Below are 27425 nucleotides of genomic sequence, written 5' to 3'. Positions count from 1 at the left end.
CACATAAAATATCAAAGCCAGGAAGCACAAACAGCAGTTGACTCCTTCGGCAGCACAAAAGCCATCATCAGAGCCACCGTGTATGGCTCCATCAAGCCCTTGTTCATCCTGATTCTGAAGGTTTAGTCTCAAGAGGAAGAATGAGCCATCAGATGGATGAGTCATATTTTGGTTAGAATCACAGGAACATTCAAAAATGAAATCACTTTATTCCACTGAACAAACCTTATAAAAAGTAAATTACTTCATATACGTTTGGCAAAAGACTAATTAGCTATTTTGAGTTCTCCCTGCAATTATCTCACCCATTCTTTCCACCCTCTGTGACACCTGCTTCCATCTCTCTCCTTTCCCAGTGCTTTCCTGGTCACGCCAATAAAACAGGAAAAAAGCAGGAAATGTGGTTTGGACAACCTTCACATCGTTAAGGCAAGAGGGAAAAGGTCCCACAATCAGTAATCTTTTAAAAGCAAACATCTTTCAAAGAAATAAATACTTTCAAGACAGTTTAATATTATCTTTATCATTGCTTTTACATATCTGAACCTTTAAAATCTTCATTTTTAAAATCTGAATTAGAACACTATTTCTGGATTTCCAAACTTCAGCTACATCCGTACCTATCTCTACATGTGTAAGAGTGTACAGCTGCCCAGCTCTCCTCTCCCTTTCTTCTCTTTCTCGCCATGCAGGTTTTTCAATATTTATCAATACTTAATACAAAAGGCTGAGCCGATTATGCTTAAACTTGAATTCCTCTTCTTTTGTTCATCAAATATTTCAATTCAGTCCTTCTTGTGAACCAAAGAGCTCTTCAGATTCTTTTTTTTTTTTTTTAATAAAATGAAACTAAATTTACAATAAAACAGCTTACATTTTGCTGAAACTAAATGGCAGGTTTCAAAGAAAGACTAATCTTTGGTATTAGGGTAGGGGTAATTATTGGTGACCTTCTTCTGCAATTTTCCAAGAGTTTGTGATGCATTTTTGTTACTTTTAAAATGAAATAAACATAAGCATAAAAGTAAATTATAGCACACCCACACACCTACATTTAAAAGAATATATCCCTGTGACCCGGCAGAAAAATGGACCTACTATTCCCTAACATAAACCTTCATGCGCCCTTTAACATCTTTGATGACCTCAAAATCCTGTCTTCCTTTATTGAAAGCATGCTCACTTGCTTTTCAAAGTTTGGTTCAAGCTCTTCATATCTCCCACTCTGGCCCAATCACCCACATCTTTGCATACTTCTAAAGGCTCACCACATGTGTCATTCTTCTGACACTGAATCATAAACTCTCTTGCAGCATTCTGATATGACTGCCGTTGTATTTAACTTTTTAACTTTTTACATGCATTGCCTTTCCAGCAAGTTGTAAGTTCCTTGAGAGGAGAGAGGAAGTCACTTAGAGTTTTTGGCCTCAGTTTCCTCATATGTAAAACGGGGGGGGGGGTGGATTTGACCTCTGATTTTCCTTACCTCTAGCATGCTGTGCCTCTTCTTCCCAGGACTGAAAGTCATCTTTATTATTTTAGCTTTGCTTTCACAAAACTTCCCCTAGCCCAGAGATCTTAAAGTCTAAACTAGAAGATACAAAATACTGCCTCAGTCTTGAGGCCTGCTGGCTGTGAATGCCTTTATTGTTCCTCATCTTGGGACATAAAATAACATCATGGACATAGTGGACAAAAAGTATGAAGTGTTTAAATTTATTACTTACATCATTTTTTTATTAAACAGGCAAAAGGGAATTTTTCTACTGCCGATTAAGTGTGTCTGAGTTTTGTTTTCGATTAGATCTACATTTACCCTCAAATTGTCAAGATGGATTAAATGTGTTTTGCCCAATATTTACCACTTAAGTTCCTCCCACATGATGGCATGATACCTGTATTTGTATTTTGGTCGTTAGTTTCCAGCACTTGAGTTGTTTTTGTTTCTGTCTTTGTTTTCTGTGTGAGATATACAGCTGCTTTTGTGCTGTGGGAGCCCCTGTATTATGAGTTATGGACCTTGTGTCGTACATTAGCAGGGGATGCTAATGGCAAAGTGAGCACTCACCAGTCTGTTGCCCACACTGTGTGGGAACAAGCGGGTCCACTGACAGTGGAGACGCAGAGAGACCATGTGCCTGATGGGGCTGGGAGGAACCAAGCTCTTTGGGTAAACGCTCATGGGCCATCAGAGATGCAAAACTGAGTCATAGCTCTATTCGTAAATTGCAAATAACTATATCCCAAACATAGCAAGGATCCTACTAATTAGATATTTGGCATTATTTTAAAACCAATGTAATGCCTTCTACAAAGAGATAGATTTATGCAACAGATCTCGACAACCTTTTATTACAGATATTTCATTTCTTGAGTTCAGCTAGAGCAATTTGCAGGAATTTACAGGTGTAACCAGTGTTTCCGTTCACGCAGTCTCTTGCTGTACAGTCTCATCCAAGTGAGCTCTAAGGGTCAAAGCACCTGCAAAAATGGCAGAGCAGGTGAAGCACATCTCTGGTGTCCTTCCACCCTTGGTCTGTGTTTTTACCTCCATCATGTTTTTGTATTATTTTTTTGTTTCATCATAATTGGGCCTACACTGAACCCAAGCAAAATTCCACAACTTATGTTGGGGTTTAGGCAATCATACTTGGAACTGTGGTAGAGTAAGATATGAATGTGTTTGAAAGAGGGACTATGTAACCTAAAATTACAACCATTTGGAGATTCCTAAGTTTACTTCTCAAGCCCCTGCCTGTCTTCAGCATGCCAGGCTTGGAACGTCACCTGCCTATTGACCGTGTCCACTTGGATGTCCACCAAGCACATCAACCTGACCTTTCATTTCACCTCACCACCCAGCCTCTCCCCCTGCAGCCTTTCACTTCTCCGTAAACAGCATCACCATTTCAGTTACTCTGACCAACAGCAGTGACGTGACAGTTGACTCATATTTTCCCTTCTATCCCTGACCCTCATTTATGAGCAGATCCTACTATCTCTGCCTTCAAAATATATCCAGAATCCAAATACTCCTCATCACCTTGTCCACTACCGCCTTTCACCTTAGTCTAAATCTGAACTATTTCAGTAGGCTTATGATTGGTCTCCTTTTACCTGCTTATATCACCTGCATCCTGCCGTTCCCAAAGTGCTCAGAATGATGTCTCCAAAACCTGAGAGCGGTCACTCAGTCCCCTGGTGGAAACCCTTCATGGCCTCTCACCTCCCATTCTTACCACAGCCTACAGGGTCCTCCATGTCCTGGGCCCTCACTAGGCCTCAGGCGTCATTCTGCCACTCCCTCCTTGCTTATTCTGCTCCAGGCTTGCCAACCTCCTCCCTGCTCCTTGAACATGCCAAGCTCAAATGGTCCCAGGGTCTCTGCCTCTGCCTGGAACACTCGCTCCTTATCACCGGCTCACTCCTTTAGCCCTTCAGGTCTAAGTTCAAATGGCACCTTATCAGAGAGATCTTTCCTAACCACCCCCTATAAAATCCCTCCTCCATATTTCTTTTACCCTTTACAAGTTTTTTTCTTCAGAACACTTCTTATCATCTCTCATCTTCCATGTTTGTTTATTTTCTCTTTCCCACCCTAAGAACGTAAGCTCAGAAGACCAGGGACTTTTATCAGGGGAAAGTGATTCAGAGGCAGGAAATTCAGTCATGGGGTGGAGCTTCCAGAGAGGTTCTGCCTACACACTGGCATCCTGTGGCTCCACACAGGGTAGTTAGGGGAAAAGGGAGGAGATTACAAATTCTTGAAATCAATCTTTTTTCCCCACTTTAGTAAATGCAAAGAGGTAGTCAACGTTGCCGCTTAGGCAGCAGTAGCAAATATTGCTGTTGTGGACCGGAGTGCAAGAGAAAGTCAAAGAGTAGACAACGTCGGTGTTTTAGAATTGGATCAACAGAAACTATAATCATTATTGTTTGCTACTTGCTCCGCCGTCATTATGCTCCAGCACTGCACAAATTAATACCGTTCATACTGAGCAGTATGGACGTGATTTGCCTTTGTTGTCTTCTCATGTGAAACTAGACAATCACCATCCAACTTTGGACTCTGATCACGGGCATTGATTCCAAACAACACTGACGCTGCAATTCAGTGAAATTTAGAATCACTACCACTACTTGTGATCTTAACTTTCAGTTCTATAAATGGGATAGATAGCTATCACCTATCCTAAGTATAATGAAAAAATGACTTTCTTGGTGGTAAGAACCTTCATTATTTAATTGGCTGGATGGCGGATGTCTTATCTTACATTATCAAAACATCGAGTTTTGTTAAGATTCTGAGTGGTGAGGTTTTGCCTTATAAAAATAACCCATTTAAATTTTAACAGGTTGTCTTCAATTTCTTTCCAAAGGAGTATCTCGAATAATGGGAGCAGCTAACAGGCTGGAGTGCAGTATATTTTTGAGCAAATGTCTCACAGTGAGCCTCGAAGCACCGCTGGTCCCCTCTGATTCTATACTCCGTCTATGCATGGCCATACCAGGTCTATACTGGAGTTTCGTGGATACACTGAGCTGGCATCATGTAGAATGATGGCAGATTACACAAACTTAATGTTTATTTAAATCTTTACTTAAATTTGCTTTAGGTCCTTTTCTACCTCATTACCACACAGAACTTGTATCCTAAAATTTGCGCAGAGATGTGTTTTACAATAGCAATAAGTAATACCATCTTGCTACCTGTGTATCTCGAATGATTTTACACTTTCACTTAAGTCAACTTCAGAACACATGATTCTATGACAAGATAAGAAATTGTGTTTTTGGACCACAAGTTAAAGCCTTGTAAATCATTGTCAAAAAAACAAAACAGGGGGCTTCCCTGGTGATGCAGTGGTTGAGAGTCCGCCTGCCGATGCAGGGGACACGGGTTCGTGCCCCCGTCCCGGAGGATCCCACATGCCGCAGAGCGGCTGGGCCCGTGAGCCATGGCCGCTGGGCCTGCGCGTCCGGAGCCTGTGCTCCGCAACGGGAGAGGCCGCAGCAGTGAGAGGCCCGCGTACCGCAAAAAAAAAAAAAAAAAACAAAAACAAAACAAAAAACAAACCTACTTTACAGTGGCATTTTTCAAGAAAGGTTTCAGGAAATATCAAGATTTTCTAGTAAATATACATGAATTCATTTGCAAATAAAAACAAATTTACTAATCATTAGCTTTATACTGCTTTTGGAAAGCATGTCTATATAATTTGCCTAAACAGAGAGAGCAGTGTTAAGAGTAAAAGGGGGTGTCATTCATACTTATGTTGACATAACAGGCGTAAAATGAAATTATCCCAGACAGTAAGGCAAAAAGCGTCTTAACAAAATTCATTCTATTTTAATATTAATTTAGTCTCCAACACTTTAAGCTTTTCTCTCCAAGAAATATTCCTGCATGCTAAAAAGAGATAACAAAGTTAAGAAAAGGCATATAGCAAGATCAAAGGGACAGATGTAAAACAAAATAAAATAACTTTTCAGATTAAAGAAGAAACATTTTAATTCAGCCCAGAATAATCAAGGCTGAATAAAAATGGGACTGAAATTTTAAAATCAGAAAAAGCACTGGTAAAATTAATTCTACTTTTCCCCTAAGTCCTAACTTAGCAGGATTAAGACACTCCTCGCAATTCAAAAGGTTTTTTTTTTTTGATAAATGTAGAGAAACACTGTTTTATGTAGTGAGCAGAACATTTCTGGGGCTCAATAATTTGAAATATAAAGACTGAAAATGTAGACGGAATTAGAATCCTCACAAGTATGCATGAGTGACAGCCCCATTCATGTTTCTCTCTTGAGTATAAATGGCTTAAAGACAGAGATCATAAATAATAAATGAAAAATACTAAATGCTCAAAAGATAAATAATAATGCTAACTGCTCAGTAAGTGTTTTTGGAATATCTAACAGAATATTTTTAAAAGGCTATTCATGCTCACTGCACAGTGTCCTATAATGCAACTCTGCTGGGGGGGGCACCGAGAAAACCTAAAGTTGATTACATCTTTTAGTCTGCTCAGAACAAGAATACTTTTCCATATACAAACCACAGCAAGAGACCTAAAAGAAAGCAGTCCTCTTCCTTTTCTTGAGAGAAAGAGACATAATTTCTGTATCAGAGGATTTCATAGAAAAAGTATTTCAGAACTAATATTTACTATCTGAATTATGAGCATTTTCAAGAACTGTAGCATCATTACCTTCTGCCCTCAGTTTCCAGACAGAGAGCTGGGGTCGGTGCAGGATAATGCCTGCTGCTGGGGGGGCGGGGGGGCTAGTGCGGTGATCAGGACTTTGGGGCCAAGCCAACTGGGTTAAAAGCCCATTCTACCATATCCCCGTGGATACCTTCTGGCAACCTACTTATCCTCTCTCTGAACCTGAGTTTTCCACGCTGTAAGTAGGAATAACAATGGTGCCAACCTCCTAGCGTTGTTAAAGATCCAATGATTAATATACATAAAGCATTTGAAAGTGGATCAATCTGGCACATCAAGCCAAAAATGTTACTTGTATCCCTTTTAAAAGTGAATGTTTCTTTGATGTTGATTCTTATGACTAGTGGCTGACTCATTTCAGATATGGGTCCCTTTCTTGCCACGGTCATTCATTCAAATGAATTCTCTAGTAGGGTTTTCTCTTTTTATAAACTAAACATTTTTAAGGAGTGTATTAACTCCTGGATTGATGAGATGACATGAATTCTCCTAGCGTCACACTTGCTTCTTTAGTGCACAGATGGCCGAATAAAACCTGCTCTGACTGCACCTTCATCTGGCACGTGAAGGATCCTAGAGCAGTGGCTTCGTCAGATGGACAAGGAGCCGATTTTGACTGACTGGTCTCATCAGCACACCAGACCATGCCGGCAGAGAAGGAAGCCCACTGGGAGGAAACATCAGGGAAGGCAAGGATGCCGTGACGCTGTCCAACCCTAGGCGACAGATGTCCCTTTATATGAGAGAGGCAGGGAACAGGCTTCGGCAAAGGGGAACCGCAGAGCAGCAAAATGATCTTGATGACTAGTGACACTGCACTGCAATTAGATTTTTAAAGACAACGAAAAAGATTATAAAACTCTTCAGTTCCTTTCACATAGAACTGCCCCTGCTTGGGACATTTTGGTGCCCGTTCTTCCCGCAACGTCATCAAAAACGGGTTCACTGTATCTGCAGGGTGCTGAAAAGAGTTAATGGCCAGAGCAGGAGCTCTGCTGGCTTCAAAGTTCAAAGTTACATGTGCTCAGACTCAGCCACACAAATTATTCCCTGGGAGTAATCTTCAGTGCGTTGCTAGGAGATGACCGGTTTATGTTTTCCTTTGATTATAGGGCATAACCACCCCACTGTCAGAATGCCAGAAGTTTAAAAAAAAAAAAAAAGGCAGTGATTGCTTAAGAATCATTTTTTCCTGTTACTTGCAGTGAAGTATTGAATCCTGGGCCGTTTTGCATGAAGGGAGGAGATTAAGGGAGCCACGAAGATAAATGTAGTAGAATTTTAAGAATTGTTATCTGAGCAGGGTCAGTATTTCTCCACATGCCAATGTGGTTGGCATGTTACCAGTGTTTAATACATATTATTTGTTTAATCAAATGGAAGCATAATTTTTAGTAATTGCTTCAAAAATAGTATACTAGTATCATGCATAGATACAGTGCGTGGCTTATGGCTTAAAAGAAGTGCTTACACGTACATGTAGGAGCCTAGCATGGGTCAAAAGAGATATGGGTCCACGCACTGAAGAGGATAATTAGCTCAATCCTCTGGATTGAAGTAAAAGAAAAGACTGTAACCCTTCTGGCCCCAAGACTAAGGCTCATTTCGTTATGCCATACCATCTTCTGTACATACTGTATATGTACAGCTGTACATACTGTGAGCTATAGAGTTCTTTTTCTATGAGAGCTAACATGTTGTAGTGACTGAAACTGACAACTTGGGTGTAAACAATAACGCTTACGACTTACTAGCTGCGGGACTTGGGGTGAATTACTTACATGCTCTGTGCCTCAGTTTCCACAACTATAAGATTGGGGAAATAACAGTACATACCTCACAGGATTAGTGTGAGGATGGAATGAAATAATATATGTAATATACTTAGAAAATAATATGCTTAGGAAAGTCCCTGGCGCTAAAAATGATTAAGGGGATATAAGCTATCATTTTCATTTTCACTATGATTATGAGCATTATTTGATTGCTCCCAGAATACAGCTCATCACCGCCCAAGAGTTAGAGGATCAGGTATATGAAACTTCAAAAGGTTGGAAAGCCACACATTTAGATAAAAAGAGCAGACTTGCCAAAGTAGGAAAAGCTCAAGGAAGCAAAGAGAAAGCTGAGGTTTACTTAAATATCCTGTCTTGGTAGCTTTTGACTATCACCTTACTCTCAGTGACGGTTATGAATTTGGTAGATATGTGCTCCAGGCTACCTAAGATTAGCTACATATTAATCAGATTCTGTGCACAAGGACATCTATGTTTATTCCACTTAAAAGTCATGTGGTCTCGAGTGTTAAGCAACAGACAGTGCACTTTTCTGGGATTTGGGAGAACCTGGAATCCAGGTTCTGTTTGCTAACTGGGTGGGATCTTTCTACCTTTGTGGACTTCCGTGTGTCCTCATTTGCAAATGAGAGAGTTGGACTTCTAGACGATGTTTCCTTGATCTCCACAATTTGTAATTTTCTGATTCCTCTTTGGAAGAGCAGTCCTGTGCTACAATTTCCTTTGCAGGTTAGTTCTAAGCAAACCTGCCCATGTGGAAATGCAGTTTGAAATCAGGAACTGTTAGATGATTTACTTTTGCTCTACAGATGAGTCATACTCTCTACAAATGTATTATCAAATTCCATTAAATAGCGAGTTTGCCCAATGACTCTAAAAGAGAACTGGTTTTCCAAAAATCAGCTTGTCTGTTGTCCATTGCATAAATAAGGGTGTGTCATAGAGCTCTTAAACGGTGCATTTTAAAAACTAGTCTGGCAAATCATTTCCTTAGAGAAAGGTGACAAAGAAAAAGAAAAGGAGGAAGGGAGGGAGGGAGGGAGGAAAGAAGGAAGGAAGGAAGGAAGGAAAGAAGAGAGGGAAGAAGGAAGGAAGAAAAGGAAAATTCAGTCTTTTCTGATTTGGAGAAGCAGCAGGTGCAAGTCACAGCTCTGGTACTAAATCGAGAAAGCTCCTTAGAGAATGACGTATACAGACTTGCCCGTAGTATTTTTATAAAGGCTCTCAAACCAGCATGAACCACACACCGTAATTAATTATTAAATGTGATCCAGGCTGGGCAGTCTATGCTAACACAATTCAGATACGATTTTCCCTCCAGCATTTGGTTATCAGTTATGTGATGTATAGAGTAACAGTTATAAGGATCACTTTCTGCAACTCCATCCCTCAACCTACTTTTATTGTAAATAAACCAGACAAGGGGGGAAAAAAAGGCAAAGGGAGAAAGTGCCATGTTTCAAGAACATTTGTCTTGATATTTTAGTGACAAGCTTAATCTAATTAATTGTATTTGGCTCTAACTAGCTTAGCATAAGGTGTTAGCTTTCAGCTGCAAGAGGGTAGCACTTGACGAAGTGAGAAATCCTCCTTTGATTGCTGAAATCATCCAGGATGCATTTCTCATCTGTTTCTGAAAATGAAAGCTCTAGTAATATGTGGCCAAAAAAGAAAAAGATCACTTTTCTCATCCATAGTAATGGGGTTCGGTAGGAGACTGTAGCACCGTTACTAGCCATGGCAGAGATACCTAGCTGCCCTCTCACGCCCACTCTCTCCAAGACTACATTTCTCAGTTTTCCTTCCTTTGTGATTAAAGTTTGGCTGGTGAGTGTGAAAAGAATTATGTGTGCACCCGCCAAGGGGCCAGGTTCTTACAGGGAAGGGGGTGCCTTCTGCTTTCCCTTTGTTTCCTCTCTGCTGGCTGGAATGCAGACCTGCAGCAGCCATCTTGACCATAAAAGGGAAGCCGTATGTTGAGTGTGGAGGAAAGAGACTGGGCCCCTGGTAATTACAGCAATACCAATCTGTGCTTTCATACGACTGGGCAATGAACATCTCCCTTATTTAAGCCTCTGTTATTTTGTATCTTTAACAGCACTGAGCTTTTATCCCAATGAGTGGACTACCATGGTTGGAATCCAGCAAAGCATAACTTCTCCTTCAATTTATATTCATGCATAGTTATAAGGAGAACGTCTCCAATTTTATAGTAAATTTTATTTTCCTTCTAATCGTCACAGATTGAGTGAAATGTTGGCTAGCAAATATATTCCTGGTGGCACTATAACCCCTGCATCTGTTTCAAAGATCTTATTTCCTTCCTTCCTTCTTACCTTCCTTCGTTTTTCCTCCCACGTTGAATGTCTTATCATCTCTATTGGACTATAGATTCCTTCAGGCCAAGACCTACATTCCATGTTCCAATGTTTACTATCCCATGTCTAAACACAATGTTCTGTACATAAAAAGTTCGGAGTGAGCCTTTGTTTGAAGAAATACTCCAAAGACATGCACAGAGCTGTATTAATTTTTAACATTACTATGCGTTAATTGAATTCCTGAAATGAACAATTTGAAAACAAGTGCCTAAATTAAATATAAAATTTAATTTCTAAGTTTCCAGACAGATATTATTAATCACTAGTGATAACACATTTAAAGAAGAATTTCAGTGGAGTTTGAAGTGATTCAATACCTCAAGAAACAGCCCTAGGCACAACAAACGGTAGCATGATATATTAAATAAGATGGAATTCTTAAATCCATAAAGCCTTTAAGTATAAAGCACTTCAAGCCCATTATTTATTCCCTTATTGATCATTTCCAGTAAAAATTATTTAAAGATTAAGAGGGCAAAAACCATAAAAGGCAAAATATCCATGGAATGTCTTCAGGGAAAAAAAATGATTTATCCTGAGGTTTAGAAAATAAGTTCTAAAAATGTCTTAAATTCCTTATTTTTTCCTGAATTCTTCCTTTTTCCTGAGTTGATATTATAACAGTAGATTCTGATTATTCACATATAATGTAAACATGCTTTACAAGTGAGAAGATTGCTACAACCAAATAATGAATCAAGTTGTATTTTACCTTGTGTGTACTGCATTGTGTATACAGTGTATTCTGTCTTTGCAGTGCAGGAACAGGGACAAAGTGAAAGTTTCTAGACATTTGGAAAATTTTTTCAGAACATTTCTCAGCCAAGAAAGGCATTACCTTTGCTGTGGGGATGATTCTAGAGTTCCTGGTCTGTCTCCCTCATGGGGTTGGTCAGAGGCTAAAGTGAGACAATCTAGGACAATGTACACTGTGAACAAAAAATCAGCTACAAAGAAAACTAACTTCCTAATTCCTTCTCCTCCCTCCAGCCCCACCCTACACTCTTTCAAGTATGATAGAAATGTTTGATCTATAATCTATTTGTAGACAAAAATCACCACGGTAATTGAATTGGTGCCCTAACTTTCTCAAAGGATAACAACAAGTAGCAGCTCTTTGAAGCTTATGTAAGCAAACTTTCTGGAGCAACCAGTGAAAGTCTTGCCCTCGTCCCTGTTTTGTCACTTTTAATTGGAATTTTGATCCAGATGTGAAATGCAAACAGGGTTGAGAACCAAACAATTATGGAGAAAGAATTTTGGGGGGTATAACCAGAAGATGAACCCGAGACCACAGTTGCAAATAAGCCAAGTACTTTACCGTAAAGTAGAAGAAAAAAATACCTAGATCTTTCTGGAGAGAAAAATGGTTTCTGTATTGACATGCACTGAAACAGATGAGGAAAACAAGAACTTTTTTAGGAGACTAAACCAATCACCTGAGGAAAAGCCCTGTTCCAGAGAACTGAGGTCTTCCTCTTAGAAATTATGGACTTTTATTCCTATGTTGCTCAACTTCCAAATAATTTAAAGAAAACTATCATGCGAGATTATAATTTTTCTCCAAAACAGCTTTCTTAATGGTAGTAGAATGTAGTAAGGGAGAAAAACGAGAAGTTGTTTGGATTTTAGCCAAAACAATAATTAAAGTCCCACATAATTATATAAATGGGCACCGTTGATACCTGTCAAAAGGTCATGAGTTCTGTAACAGCTGTTAGAACAAATCGTACTTCAGAATAATCTGCAAAAGATAAATAGAAAGGAGATCATGTTTTGTCACTGGCCCTAGACAGGGTGATGAAACAGCTATGACGTGTTGTCAGGGAAGAATGTGTTACTTTTTGAGTTTTTTTTGTCGTTGTTGTTGGGTTTTTTTCGCGGTACGCGGGCCTCTCACTGTTGTGGCCTCTCCTGTTGCGGAGCACAGGCTCCGGACGCGCAGGCTCAGCGGCCATGGCTCACGGCCCCAGCCGCTCCGCGGCATGTGGGATCTTCCCGGACCGGGGCACGAACCCGCATCCCCTGCATCGGCAGGCGGAGTCTCAACCACTGCGCCACGAGGGAAGCCCCCAAGTTTTGTTTTTTATTAAATGAAAAACATCCATGAAAGTTTAATGACATAGGAGAGTTCCTAATTCTTTGGATCTCAAAATGCTTCTTATATCCTAATCAGCTATGAACAATTAGATTTATTTTAAACTATTATTATTCATACAGTTATTTAATTAGAAAGTGGTATTATTTGGAAAAGTGTTTCTGGAACTTATTCTAATTGAGTTTAGCATGAAGCAGCTATGTTGCCTTTCTGGATATCTTTAGAAGTGTGGAAATCCTGAATATCACTTCAGCCTTGGCAGAATTGTGCTCTACAATTAGTCCGTTTGTGGCATGTGATTGGTGATAAAAAATAATCAGGCATAGATCATAAGTTATTCTGGGACAGAATTTTGAGAAAGCTGTTGAAAGAGTAGGACTTGAAAGAGAGCAGAGAGGTCCTATTCCTTCATCCCTGTGTTGGGCCTAAGAACTTCATCTCCTTTTTCCTTTAACTAATGGCTGAAGCATTGAGAATACTTGATATTAAGTGTCTACTCACCAGAAACACCTGAGCTTTTCTTAACCCTCCTTTACTGTTACCCAAAACTCTACCCAAAATGGGCACCCAAAGTGCCAGAAAAAGAGCCAGTTTTGTAAGACTCAGTATAATGTTATTTTGTGTAATAGCTGAAGTGGGCCAGAGCTGAATTTCACATCACCATGGAGGGAAGAAGGAAAATATCTGAGAAATTAATCAATCCCAGAGCCACTTAAAGGTGTATTGTATTTTGGGCACAACTTTGGCCATAAAGGTAAGCACCTGAAATAACACAGATGCTTCTTGCTGAAGCGTAGCAGCAACTTCACTGAAAACACGAAGAAAAGGATTCTTTTGCTCTGTCTCCCTTAAGAACTTTGAAAACAATCTTATGTTTTTGGAGAATAAGACCAATTTAGTTTGAATTACAGATCACATAGAACAGGGTATGTTCTAAATAATCTTAAACCTAGGTAATAGATGTTGCATATGTTCTAATAGTCTTAAACCTAGGTAGTAGATGTTGGGTATGATCTAATAATCTTAAACCTAGGTGATAGATGTTAACAGAGCAATCTGTTTCTACGAGGATGGTGAGAAAATAATTATGAAGCTTTACGGGAAGTTAGGAGGAAAAAAAAGATCCAGTGCACCAGTATAAGTGTGTTCAAATACCCAGAAGCAGCAGAGATGCTGATTTGCCTTAAGAACTACCAAGTCTTATTCCATTAATTTCCTTAGAATAATTTCCGGTGTTTGTTCAGGCGTACAGAATCTGGAGGCTCGAGGTGGGAATTGTGTCTTATTCACACTGGAAATTCTACAGCTTTGGGGAGTTCTGTAGTGCTTCCTTTTGAAGCATGCATCTTTCTAGTTCAGTGATCTCTGTAGAGCTGAGGAAGAAACAGAGTTCATAGTCACAGAGCAGGACGTGAACCTTGCTTCTGTGATGTAAAGGTCCTGGGTTTATAAGGAGCGAGGAGAAAGTGGCAGTATATTAATCCATAGACTAGAGGTGCACTGCAGCCTCATTTTATTTATTTATTTATTTTTTGCAGTACGCGGGCCTCCCAGTGCCGTGGCCTCTCCCATTGCGGAGCACAGGCTCTGGACGCGCAGGCTCAGCGGCCATGGCTCACAGGCCCAGCCGCTCCGTGGCATGTGGGATCTTCCCGAACCGGGGCACGAACCAGTGTCCCCTGCATCGGCAGGTGGACCCTCAACCACTGCGCCACCAGGGAAGCCCCCTAGCCTCATATTTTTAATCACTTTACTTACTTTAAACTTCTCTTGGCGTGCCATGTACACAAAGGGCAGATACCCAGGAAATAACAATTTTCAGTGTTTTTAAAAGCATTTCTGTGTTAGCAAATTACTTGAATACTCCAGGTAATTTCACTCCTCTATTCTGAAGGCCAATTTCTTTACAAGTGGACAGCAGGAAGCTGTTTCGGGGGTATAAATTACCTTTCATTGTTTCAACTTTCAAGTAAAGTTAACAATCCAAGAAGCTTAGTATTAAGAAAATCTTGGGAGAAAAAAAAAAAGATCTTGGGCTTCTTGACTTACATATAGCATTTTTGGCTTTTTTTGAGGATGCTTGGGTGTTTTAAGAAAAGAAAAAAAACACCATAAATTTAGATCTTAAGCTGTGCTGGGACCACTTTGGTGTGTTTTTATTGATTACTTGGGAGTATTTTTATGCACAGAGAGTGAAAGAAGACAAAGGAGTGAGCAGCTAGTTAATGGTCTTCATAGCTACCAGAAGGAGCTAGTTATCCTTCAACAGCAAATATTTTCTGGAGTGCTGTGGTATTTGCAGAATTGACCTAACAGTTTCCTAATGCAACATCCAATGATCAGATCCATACTTTGTCTCTGAGATCTCAGGTAGAAGTACCTAACCTAACTCTCCTACTTCCCCTCACCATCATTTACACTGTTGCCAGAGGGCTCTTCCTAAAACCTAGCCCAATTATGTCACTCTTTCCAAAACTTCTCAGGGCTCTCTGTTGTCCAAGGTCAACTTCTAACAATTTAGTGTGACTGTATGGCCATCCCCTGATCTGACGCCATCCTTCTTTTCCAATCTTATCTTCCACCATGCCCCTCATTTCAGCCATGTCTACCTGCTCTTCCTCAAAGCCACCATGGATGGTCATGCTGTTTTCCCAATCTGGGTATAGAATTTCCTTAACCTTTTGGTTTCCCTAAATCCCACCCATTCTTGAAGGCTTCCCTTTCCCTAATTAATTACTCTTTCTTTCTGTGCTTTTTAAAATGTTTTTAATCTGTTCAAATCCTGTAACATACAATTTATTTTCCCCCAGGCAAAAATAGTCTCTGAAATCATGCATGTATTCCTCATAACCTCAGACACAGAAAGAGACTCTAAAACTGGCTTGTTCATATGCCTGATGCATTGACTGTCATTATTCTTTCTATGTTCTCAAAACACTCTCCTTTGGCAATACTAGAATACTTATCTATTTCATGTCTGTCTGTTTCTCTCACTGTGATACATGTGAGACTAAGGCTAATTTCTTTTCACCGTTTATCTCACATTCCAGCTAGTTCAGCACCTTGCACACCTTACATGCTTAGTACATTTTTTAAAAAAGTGAATCACATATAACATTGTGTTGCCAGTTTATATTTTAATGGAGAGCTTTTTTAAAAAAAAACAATTACAGTAAATCTTTGACTAGTTCCATAAAAAGATTTAGACATCTATTTTCGAGCATTTCTCCTGTTAATATTTACAGTGAACTTCAGCCTTCTGTGGGTCAATAGCTATCAACCATCACAGCCTGCTCTCATCCCCTAGTTACAAAGGGGTGGGAATTATCCTGCAAAAAGCCCCATGCTGCAGAGATTCTAGTTTGGAATTATTACCACTGGTGCTGCCTACTCTAGCTAATTATTTGTATTCAAAAGAGAAGCTTCATTTGATAAAGCTTCTAAATGTAGGTTTCTGACACCTACCACACAGAATTCTATTCCAGAGGATGAGACAAAATGTGACATCCTAATACAGTTTCTAGAAGAGCTCCTATGAGGGAGTTACTTAATCTCTCCAAGTCTCAATGTCCTCACCTATAAACTTGTGAATTACAACTTTATAGTAAGAGTCCCAAAAGGTAGATTAATAGAAATTCTGACTCTGTGCCTGGGTATAGCATTGATCATTAAATATTAGCTATTGTATTTATCACTTTTTTGCTATTGTTCATAGAGTTCTTGTAACTACTATTATTAATTTCAGGGTCATCATCTCATTTTAATTCCATTTTATCAAACAAATTATCATCTTAATCTTTTTTTTTGGGGGGGGTGGCCTCTCACTGCTGTGGCCTCTCCCGTTGCGGAGCACAGCCTCCGGATGCGCAGGCTCAGCGGCCATGGCTCACGGGCCCAGCCACTCTGCGGCATGTGGGATCTTCCCGGACCGGGGCACGAACCTGCGTCCCCTGCATCGGCAGGCGGACTCTCAACCACTGCGCCACCAGGGAAGCCCCATCTTAATCTTTTGATTGGTTTTCCTGTCTCTAGTCTTCCCTCTCATCTCTCTCAATCCCTCTTTCCGTCTCTCTCTCTTTCTCGATTTGATGGTGCAATTGTTGCAAGGTTAATCTTTTGAAAAGGACCAGTGACTTCACATTATCTATTTATACATTCCAAATCAAGCCCAGCACAATATGTTCCCATCATAATTTCAAGATGTGATATTCCATTTCCCTTCTCATATTCTGTTCTTTAGCCAAACTGGACTTTTTGCTGCTCATTTTTATGCACATTTTATGTTTCAGCCTTCGAGTTAAATCGGCACATTTTAACTGGGCGCCTTACCATGTGTCTGACATAGTTCTGGGCCTCAGGGGTGCCCAGATCATCAAAACCAGTCCCTGTCTCCCAGGAACGCATGACTGGTGTGGTGAGGCAGATATGATTTTGAGTCACATCTTTTATTTGTTTCCTCCATTGGGATTACTCCTAATCACTCTTAAAATCACACCCATTCTTGGAGGTCCACGTCAAAGTTGCCTGCTGTATATATAACATAAATTGCCTGCTTTCATTTAAGTGAATATAATTCCTTGTCTTCACCACTTTATCTTGTCTTACTTTCTGTTATTTGTGTTTATGCTTTCTTGAGGGCAAGGACCATGCTTTATTCACTTTCGTGTTCTTCATTGTGCCTTATACATAGTAGACTTTCAGTTAATACTGGTTGAATATCAAAGGAACGTATTAGTAGAATTTTATTTTAAATAGAAAAAAACCCAAAGTTTTCATGGATCATCTTTAAAAGATCTATCCCCAAAGATACTTAATCTAACAAAGCTTACTTGATAGGAACTCTGTGCTGCTTAAGCTAAACAGATTATAGTTTTGGAAACCACATAGAGACATAAGTATGGAGAGATGTATATACACATATAACTTGACTTAGGTTGAGTGAATAAGGAGATTGATTGCCTATTTTCTTGATGTTCTTTTCTTGTCTGTTTGTCCTACAAGTATATATGTATTAATATATTAGAAAATCACGGAAACAGATGCAAGATAAATATTATAGAAAGACACAAACATAAAGATAAATATAGTATGGGAGCCTGGAGATTGACCAGGGATTTCAGAAATAGAAGTAGTAAAAATGTGTCTGGGAGGAGGTCTGTTTTTAGCACATTTGGACACACATCTTTAAATATGAGACTCATTTCTGGAAAGAACATAGGGTCCTGTGAGTGAAGTATTGGGTTGCCTTGTTTTATAATTACTTGGGGCTATTCTAGAGAAACAACAAAAGTGTGAAGGGAAAGCAAAACCAAATGAGTTTGGTTTTTTGAGACATTAAATGTGTTTCTAATCAGATTTGGATCCCTGAACAGATGCTGCCACAAAAGCAGCAGCATCTGGAAGCCTGCACACTTGTTCCCCACTTCATACTCCTCGGCGTTATTTCCATGGTTACTAAATGAGTCACTCACTTCAGTCAACACTGATGTGATATAAACAGCTTCATCAAAGCAAATTCTCTTCCCCTCTGAAAAGTCGACAGATTATTAAGGAATGTCCTCAGTTTGCATCAGTGGTGCTTTTACTTCGGTGCTCTCAATTACACAGTTACGGCTAGCTAAATAGGTGTGTCGGAGTCAACATATTGTGTTAATGACTTACTATCAAAGTAACAATACTCACATACAAGAGGAAGTTAGGAGGATTTTAATAAATTCAGTAATTAGCTTTTATTATACTCTTGGCATTTAAATGAGTCAATTTTATTTGTTTATTTCAATACTTTTGATTTTTTTCAAAGTTAGTGAAAAATTAATGATTTTTGTTACCAGATTACCAAATTAAGCCTTTTATGAGATCATACCTACATTAAGAAAGAAATGCCTGAAGAGATTCATTTCATTTCAATAAGCTTCTTTAACCAAATGTGTTCATTAGGACACAAGCCTTATTTATCAAGGTTATTAAACCATTATGCAACGATAAAACTTGATTTCCAATTAATGTCCCATGATTAGGCATATTTTGTTTTGATAAAACCAGGTTTGATATACATTTTAAGAGAAAGTAAGAGGAATAGCTTGTTCAGGAAAAATAATTAAACCAAAATAAAATCACCTCAATCACTGTTTTGAATTACTGATTAATGTTTGACCCTGAATCTGCTCCAGACAGGTTTTATGCTTTCTTTGATGACTAACTCACAGAAATATGATTTACTTTTAAGATTAAACACGCCCTGGTGGTACAATCCTTGACAAGGGGTCTGATGTTAAAAAAAAACCACTTGAAATATACATGGTCAATGCCTTAAAATTAATCTGAGTTTTAGTAAACCTATGGAGAATACTGTGGACATTTTTAGAAAGTTCAAAAAAAGATTTTTATTCCAAAAACAAAGTGTTTGTATTTTGGGTCTGTGGGTTTATCCAACCAGCCCAAGAATAGGACTCAGATAAGGTTCTGTCTTCCATTATGGGGACCAGAAGATCTACCATAGTGCCAGTGCCTGCGTTCCCTAAAAAAGCCCATTGCATGGTATATGGAAAAATGTGGCCACGAATTGATGATTGCCTGGCTCTACCATCTGTCACCTAGGCAAACGTTTTCACCTGCTGTGGTGAAAGCCCTTGGCTTGCCAAATAAAACTGTATTTGCGGATGGGGATCACTTGAAAATATTTTGCTAAGGTTCTGTCTTTGCCATTCTCTCTAATTCTGGTCATCGGGATGAATCTTGTGTTCTAGGTAAATACTGATGATATTTCTTTTAGTGTAAGCATTCTTGTCTCTTCCGTGGTGGTTGATAAGACTTTCTGGTGAAGCAGCAAAACTACAGGGCTTTATTTCTAAATCTGGTTATAACCAAATGAATCCTGTCTTCATCTCGTCATCACAGAATGATACACAATATCACCGGTTATTTTCATTCCAAGTTCTAAGGTTAATCATGGTGATTCTCAAATCAGGAAGAAAATAAATTAACATACAGTGCTACTTACTGGTCTCCTGTGAGACTGCACGAGTCTCTCTATTAAACAGGACAATTAGTGTTGGGTTCAGTGCCTTGGAGATGGACAGACAGATGCAAATCCCTGGCCGCTCGGGAAGGAGGCAGAGGGGATGGCTGTGTTCCCGGCCACGTTCCCCACATTCACACCATGGTAGCTACACATTAGGAGCTAAATGCATGTTTTCTGAGGGACTAAGTGGGACAGTAGATGAAGTCAGCCCCCCAGTCTTTCCTTCCTCAGCTGCGGAATACAATGATGATATCTATTTACCACTGACTGTGTGAGAATTAGATAATATATGGAAAGTGTTGAGTGCAGGGTAGAGAATATGATAAGAATTCTGTGACTGGGAATTGCTTATCTTGTACATCAAGGCCTTATCTCCGACTCATAGAAACTGCTTCTTTATTTCCTGTTCTCCTTTATTTTCTTATGTGGTAAAGTATAAGTTCTACCAGTATTAAACGAGTACACTCAGGATAAAGCTGCTAACACTTTAAAGTCTGTATACTTGAAAAACAAAAGGACTCTAGATGTTTCGTTGACTTTCTACCCAGCTCTCTCCGAGCCAGCCAAGCAAATCTCTACTCTTTCAGAGGACTGTCCTCTAAGGGGCTAGAGACAGGATTTCCTTCTGCATTTTCTCTAAGTAAAGAGTAGAGCTAGATGCTTAGTGCTTTCTCTGTGTGCCTTGTCCTTATGTTAAACTGCTTCGGAGAGAACACCCCTCACCCTCAGGTCAAATGATGGCCGCAGTTCTGTAGGCAAGTGGATCACAGATACACAGGGTCAGCTAATTCTAGAGAATCATCTGATCTAACGTTTGCCCAGATCGCACATTTCCAGCCTGTGAAATACAAGGAATAATGCAGATCTTCAGTTTCCTGGGAAGACACTTTATTGCTCTTTCTCTTTTTCTTCTTACTTAGTCTAATGACTCATATTCCAGGTGGTTCTGCCCAATTTTAGAATTATCATGATCTACTTTGTAGGAAAAAAAAAAAAAACCCGTACCGTTTCATGTACGGTATAACTTAACGCAGTTTTTTTGAGGGAATGAGCAAAATCCAACACTCAATGCAGAATTTCTGGCTCCTTTAGCATTAAGAGATAGAAAATTTTTAGTATTTATCATTGGGTTGTATTGTAATTTACTTATTTAGTGTAAACTCCCTGTGCAGCGAATTAATTTACATTTTCAAAGAATACTTAATGAATGGGAACAATATTCTCAAAACAGTGAAGTAAAATTGAAGATGCAAAGCAATGCAGTGTAATTCCAATTTTGTTCTTTAAAAAGGTTACTATGAAATTTTTTTAAGAGCAGGAGAAAAATATCTCCAAATGTTCATTTCATCATCTCTCGGGTGGGTTGAATTTTTGTAAAAGTCATCTTTTTCTTTTTTGTGAAGCATGCCTTCTTCCACTCAGGGGGACAGTCAGGATAGCCAAGAAACTTTAAGAAGTCATGTTTTAGCTCTTATGAATCTCCACAAATAAAGGCAATGTATGCATGTGATGAATTGTAATAGAACACTGATGACTCAGCATTTCTGACAAGCAGTCCTTGAGTGAGTCCCTTTTAAGTTCCTCCAAGAAGGACAGTCAGAGATTCCTCATGTGAACTGCTGCAGCCCAGCTTGCAGTAAGCGGTTTGCAGCTAGAACCCAGGAATAATAGCTCAGCTCAGGACCCTGCCCCAGAAGTCACAGGCTTGAGGAGGTCCAGGCTTTAAATGCTGTCCCACCTTTGGAGCCGGGCTTCCAGGCACCTGCCTTCCTGCTGGAACAGGTGAGCAAATATCAACCATCTTGAAACCTGGAAGGGGCTTTATCCTGACTTAGCTGCACATCAGTGTTCTACCCAAATTCCATTGTTACTGATATATTTTTTTTAAATTGATGTTATCTGCTTACTGGATATTTTTCCTATGAAAACCACTAAACAGGTCATTCCCTTCTATTAGGCAACAAATGACTCATGCCACTCACTATTTTGTATCTTTTTCTCATGGTCAAGTATCCATATTCTTTAACTGGCTGTTTTAAGAAACCAAGTCCCATTGGTTAATTTAAATCCTTCCTTCACCTAGGATATGTAAGACTTACTTTGATACACAGTGGCATCTGGACAGATTCGAATACAGAGGCTCCAATGCTGCCCACCTAATATGGGAGGAGCTGGAACTCAGAATAGAACTTTCCTCCAAATGGAAAACAGTTCAGATGGTTAATGCAAATGAGGAATTTCAGTTGTCTTTGAACATAGCATAATGCAAAATTACCATCTCACAAATCACTTTCGCTTGTACCTATGTATGAAAAATTTATAAAGTGTCTTGCCTTGTCATACCTAACTAAGCCTCTTGGTATTTACTGTTTCAGTAGGATTCTCTTTGTCTTTTTTTAAAATTATTAATTTATTTATTTATTTTTGGCTGTGTTGGGTCTTCGTTGTTGCGCACGGGCTTTTCTCTAGTTGCAGTGAGCGGGGGCTACTCCTCGTTGCGGTGCGCGGGCTTCTCATTGCGGTGGCTTCTCTTGTTGTGGAGCACGGGCTCTAGGCGCACAGGCTTCAGTACTTGTGGCATGCGGGCTCAGTAGTTGTGGCTCACGGGCTCTAGAGCGCAGGCTCAATAGTTGTGGCGTGCAGGCTTTGTTGCTCCGTAGCATGTGGGATCTTCCCGGACCAGGGATTGAACCCATGTCCCCTGCATTGGCAGGCAGATTCTTAACCACTGTGCCACCAGGGAAGTCCCATTCTCTTTGTCTTTACACAAAGTCTGATGCAATGACTAAGCACTGACTTTTAGAAAGTGGAATTTCTCTCTCTCTCATTCTGCCTCTGTCTCTGTCTGTTTCTGGATGTGCTTTCAAATCAGTGTGCAGATGGAGGACTAAAAGTGTCACACAGATTGTTACTGTGGATCATGGATAATAAATCCCACAGTGTGATATCTGTGCCCTGATATCTGACCTGCTTTCTTGAAAAATATGCACATTTAAAAGCCGATTTATAGTTGAGGAAGTCAACATTTTCCTTTTAAAAGTAATATAGGAGTAGAAAATGGAAAGTTCAGTGGAGATTGGTGGTCTTATAAGTTGTCTGCATAGGAATAAGTAACTCCAGGGTGTTCTGCAGCTCTCCAAATTCAGAACAATCAAGGGGACCCATGAAGTTTTAGGAAAACTCATTCCCTTGGAAGAAAATCTCAATATTGTGTGTGGATTGGAAGGGCGTCTAAGTATGACAGAAAGAATGTGAAAAAAGAATGATCTATTCCAAGGATGATCATAGTACTTAGAAAAAAGTAAGTTTCGGGCTTAAAGTTCAAAGTAGACCGAAGTGCATGAGTGATAGTGAGGGGTGGTTAGTCCTCCGGGCTCTGACCTCACTCAGAAATAGCCTGGACCAGGTGGGCCCGTCCTGCCAGTGAGACATTAGGCCACAGCCCTGCGTGGACCCCACAGAGCAGGTCAGTTGCAAGGATGTGGGAGAGGGTGAGTGCTGAGTCTGGGGACTGAGGGGTGTGTTTTGAGCTTGCGATACACTTAGGAGCTGCTTCTTGCTCGGAGACCCAGTGCCCAGGAGTGGCGATTGTATGGTGAACTGTGTCTCCAAAACAGTATGTTGAAGTCCTACTCCTGGTACCGATGAAAGAGACCTCGTCTGGAAATAGGGTCTTTGCAGATGTAATCATGTTAGGATGTGGTCAGAGAGGATTAGGGTGGGCCCTAAATGAAATGACTGGTGTCCTTTTAAGGAGAGAGAGATCTGGAGAGAGACAGACACACGAGAAAAAGGAACACCACTGTGTGACAATAAAAGCAGAGATGGGAATGATGCTGCCATCGGCCAAGGGATGCCAAGGGTTTCTGGCAACCACCAGCAGCAAGGAAAAGGTCACGAAGCGCTCTTCCCTAGAGCCTTTAGGGGCAGCACGACCCCACTGACACCTTGATTTTGGACTTCTAGCCTTCAAAACTGTGAGACAAGGTATTTCTTTAGTGTTAAGCCACTCAGTTTGTTGCACTTTGTTATGGCAGCCCTAGGAAACAAATACAGTGCCTAGGATATATCCTTTAGGCATCTCTTCTTTTGCAATTCAAGGCTGCAACAATTTGTCTGAAAGGGGTAAAGGAACTACTTAAGTTCGCCCTTTTCAGGGGATAGATTTGGGTAGATTCCTCCATGATGAGTTAGATGAACACCATATGGTAGAACCAAATCCAGACAGCATTTGGCCAGGGTGGTGTCAGAAACAGAGAGAGCCGGCATGCCTGGGCATCGGCAGGTGAAGCAACCTAACTAGACTGAAGAGGCAGGCAGGGACATCCGGAAGTGGGGCCACCATTGGAGCCCAGTTGCACCAGGGAAAATTCAACGTAAGTAGGTGGCTTGGAGGGCCTTAGAAGTCCTGCCATCAGGGATGCCTGTGGCGATCAGAGCATTCCCTGTGCTCCATGAAGTGTCAGTGAGCAAGAGACATCCAATCACTATAACGAGTAGGGACCACATGGGCGTGGCTGTAACTGAGAAGAGCAAGATGGGAGGAGTTTTAGGACAAGGATGGGGCCTGGTTATAGATTCCTCACAGTATTCCTAAGACCCCCAGCACAATATTCCACCGTGAAATAAGGCAGAGTCAAGAATTCCAAAACCATCGCTCTGGCCTCCCCGTCTCACTTCCTCTCATTTCCCCACTGGCCTGTACATCAATCAGCTTAAATCAAAGGTGTCTCTGCAGAATCTCAACAGAATTCTGCTGGGACATGATAGGAATGAATGGCAAGGAGAGGTCAGAGTAGCCTCATATTCTTTGGTACCCATCATTTTATTTCCTTAACTTCCCTGGTAAATCTTTTTGTTAAAATACATGCACAGATTTCCTCCTGGCCTTGTCAGCCCCAAGCCCAGGCAGCCGCCGTTCCCCGTGAGTACAGCATACCTTCTGAAGAAATGCACCCAGATCAGAATGGTATATGAGTCTGTCCTATTCTGGCTCTAGAAAAGAAACGTTACAGTAAATAGGTGGGTGGGATCGGCTCCACGATCACGAAACAACCAAAATAGCAATGAAATCAAACTCAGGAAAACTTCACTTTATCATTGTATATACACTTTCTTCTTGACCAAGTTTGATACCTTCTTCTCAAGAAACAGCTGCAAAAAAGAAACTGTGCAAATACTTGTCGTTAGTTTTAGTTTGTTACATACCACAGTTCGCCACCAGAATTACATAGAATAGGGTAGATGGGGCTTTTTTTTACCCAGGGTGGGTCTCAGGTGGGGCTGGAGCAGGCAGTGTGACTTTGGAAGCCCTGATTTGTTTTGCTGATTTATCTTCACTTTCCTTGCCCCTTTTGTTTAAAACAAACTTTCTCTTACAAAGCTTCATTACCACTGATGAGCGTTTTAATAGAATGGAAGTAGGCAGAATAGCAAAGACTATAGTGTTAGTATATTTTATACCCACCATTCCCATCTCCTCTTTGCTTTTCTAGTCCTTCCCAAATCTATGTGGAGATAGGGGAGGTGGGAGATATAAAGGGTAAGAGTGAGGCAACCTCATTTCTGCAGGATCCAGTCAGCTCTCTGGAGTGTTCTCCCTCTGCGCCCACTGCATGCTCTATCTTCTCTCTACCCACAGCCAACTCATCCTGCAAGGAGACCCCATTAGGTACCCCTCCTCAAAGGATCTTTCCTCGATGTTTCACCAGCTGTTGATCCTTTCTTTCTCTACAATTCAAATTTCCATTGCCCAGATGCTTTTCACAAATTGAAAATCACCTCTCGGGGACTGCTCTCTATACCTTGAAGGGGTGCAGTAGCTCATCTGACCATTTAAGGCTCTAAGAGGTGCTAACAGAAGTTGAACACACTCTCCTCTCTCAGGTAAATTCTATTTTAAGCAAGCTATCTGTATTTTTGAAACATAGGATTGATCCTGTGGGCAGGAATTTCAGACCAGCCAGGAAGCAAGGGTCATGGGATGTGGGGAGCTACTTGGGGGCTAGTGAGGACTTGTCAGGGGGCCTCAGATCTTGTCAGGAGGCATTGCCTAGTCAACCTGTTTCAAGGGAAGGCCTTGATTTTAGGGTGAGAAGCAATACCTGTTTCTGCAGATAAATCAATCTTCTCACAGCAATAAGTACTCCCTTTTGACATTCTAAGAGATTTGCTTCAAATGAATCATAGTAAGCTATTTTTTCCCTTCTGGGCAGAATACTATTTGCAGACATCTGCAAATTTGGGAAGAAAGCTTGTTTCCTAAATGGAACCATTCTGACAAGGGAAAAAGGCAAACAGCACGCGCGCACACACACACACACACACACGCGCACGCAACCCTCCCCCCAAATCTCTCCAAGTCTTCATTCTGTTTAAACTACCTGTTTATAAATAATATCTGGTGAAACTTCATTAAAAATGCATCTGCTTCTATGTTAAACTTTAGTTAAATCACCATTCCTGGACTATATCTTTAAAGTATTTGAGTGTGTGTGTGTGTGTGTAATTTTGTCCCCTTCATCTATCATGGATCAAAATAAATGGTTTACCTGCAGAAAACTAAAGTTTTGTGCACGTGCCTTGAAGTTCAGATTATTTAACAGTTGCAATGAACAAATATCTCAGAAAATATTTAGAATTTGATTTTTAATACAATACTAATGTTGCTGAGTTCCCAGCAACACAATTATAGTATCTATCGCAGCCAACACGTGTGTCAAGCTCTTTTCCAAACGTTATAGTAACTTAGGAAAAGTTACTATATCCCCGCCCCCCAATGGTAGGGCCATTGACAGGTGCCCAGTTACCCAGGTCCAGGCCGGGGAGGGGTGGGGCTGTGTCTCCCACACAGGCAGGGCTCAGATGTACTCTGCTACGGCTGCATTAAAACTGCCCCATCATAACGGTCGCAAAGGGTTTGCTCATCATGGCTTCTTGAGAGCTTGGATACTGAGTCGATCAAGAGCCATCTCAATAAACTTTGTAGTTGTGTCAGCCTCACCAATCACTAACCTTCATGCAGCTGCTGTAGTGCAAGTCTGGGTTTGTATGAAACTAAAAGGAAAAGTATGCTTTGCATCTAAGGCAGAGAAGTAGCATATTGGTGTTTTCATTCAAAAGTGAACACTAGCAGAATATACTACCCCAAGATATGCTGCTTTGGTATATTCATTATTTTGAGCTGTAGGCACTTGAAAAACAGCAAATGCAGGGAGAGGCTTTCTCTGAACTCCCTTATCTGCCTAAAGACAGATCCTCCAAAAGGAACTCAATGGTCACAGATCCCCTCTGAGAGTTTCATCAACCAGGAAAGTGGGACTCTTCTCACCGGAGAGGAGACTAGAAGTCAACACCACACCCAGACACATGTTGTCACAAACTATCACACCTCCTGTCTATTCTTCTAAGGGTCCATTCATCGTCCTAAATATCATTTACCGTCCCCTCAGAGGCCCACATCCCCCCTCCCCTTTCCCTGTGAAGATGGCATTTAAGCCTGAATTCTAAGCCACCTTGGAGAGTTTCTCATCTTTCCCTGTGTATCTCCCACATGTATGAGGTATACATGTTAATAAACTTCTGTTTGTTTTTCTCTTGTTTATCTGTCTTTTATTATAGGAGTCTTAGCTAAGAACTCAGAAGGATAGAGGGCAAATTATTGTTCCTCCCCTACAAAAGTCTACCCTTGTCTGCGAGTGCCCTGGGACTATTAAGGTCAAATTATATGGAAGTCTGTACATGAAGGAACTGGGTATTCTGGAGGTCATGGAGCAGACCTGGGACTCGGGAGAAATAGGAAGGGAGGGTGAGCTTTAAGGGGAGGTTGAAGCTAATGACATTCAGTGACCACAGCACTTGGTTCTGTTTGCTTTAACACAAACTCTGAAAATGAGGCTT

General features: G+C 40.5%; 2 protein-coding genes across 19 annotated transcripts in view; one reads left to right on the top strand and one right to left on the bottom strand.

Moving 5' to 3' along the window:
- TLR3 (toll like receptor 3) overlaps positions 1–27425 on the top strand; it is a 356518-nt gene that overhangs the window by 78097 nt on the left and 250996 nt on the right. The gene's annotated exons all lie outside the window — the stretch shown is intronic.
- The window catches only part of SORBS2 (sorbin and SH3 domain containing 2), a 206935-nt gene that overhangs the window by 113278 nt on the left and 66232 nt on the right, over positions 1–27425 (bottom strand). For 2 of the 18 annotated variants that reach the window (XM_079909161.1, XM_079909155.1), the window contains exon 3: positions 24466–24521. The exons of the other annotated variants lie outside the window; for them this stretch is intronic. The gene's annotated coding sequence lies outside the window, so the exon portion shown is untranslated. The remainder of the gene's footprint in view (positions 1–24465; positions 24522–27425) is intronic. 18 annotated transcript variants of the gene reach the window in all.

This window comes from Stenella coeruleoalba (assembly GCF_951394435.1).
Source record: "Stenella coeruleoalba genome assembly, chromosome: 21".
In the NCBI taxonomy this organism is placed as follows: Eukaryota; Metazoa; Chordata; class Mammalia; order Artiodactyla; family Delphinidae; genus Stenella; species Stenella coeruleoalba.
Note: the sequence above shows the minus strand (reverse complement) of the source record. Positions and strands in the feature narration are given on the sequence as shown.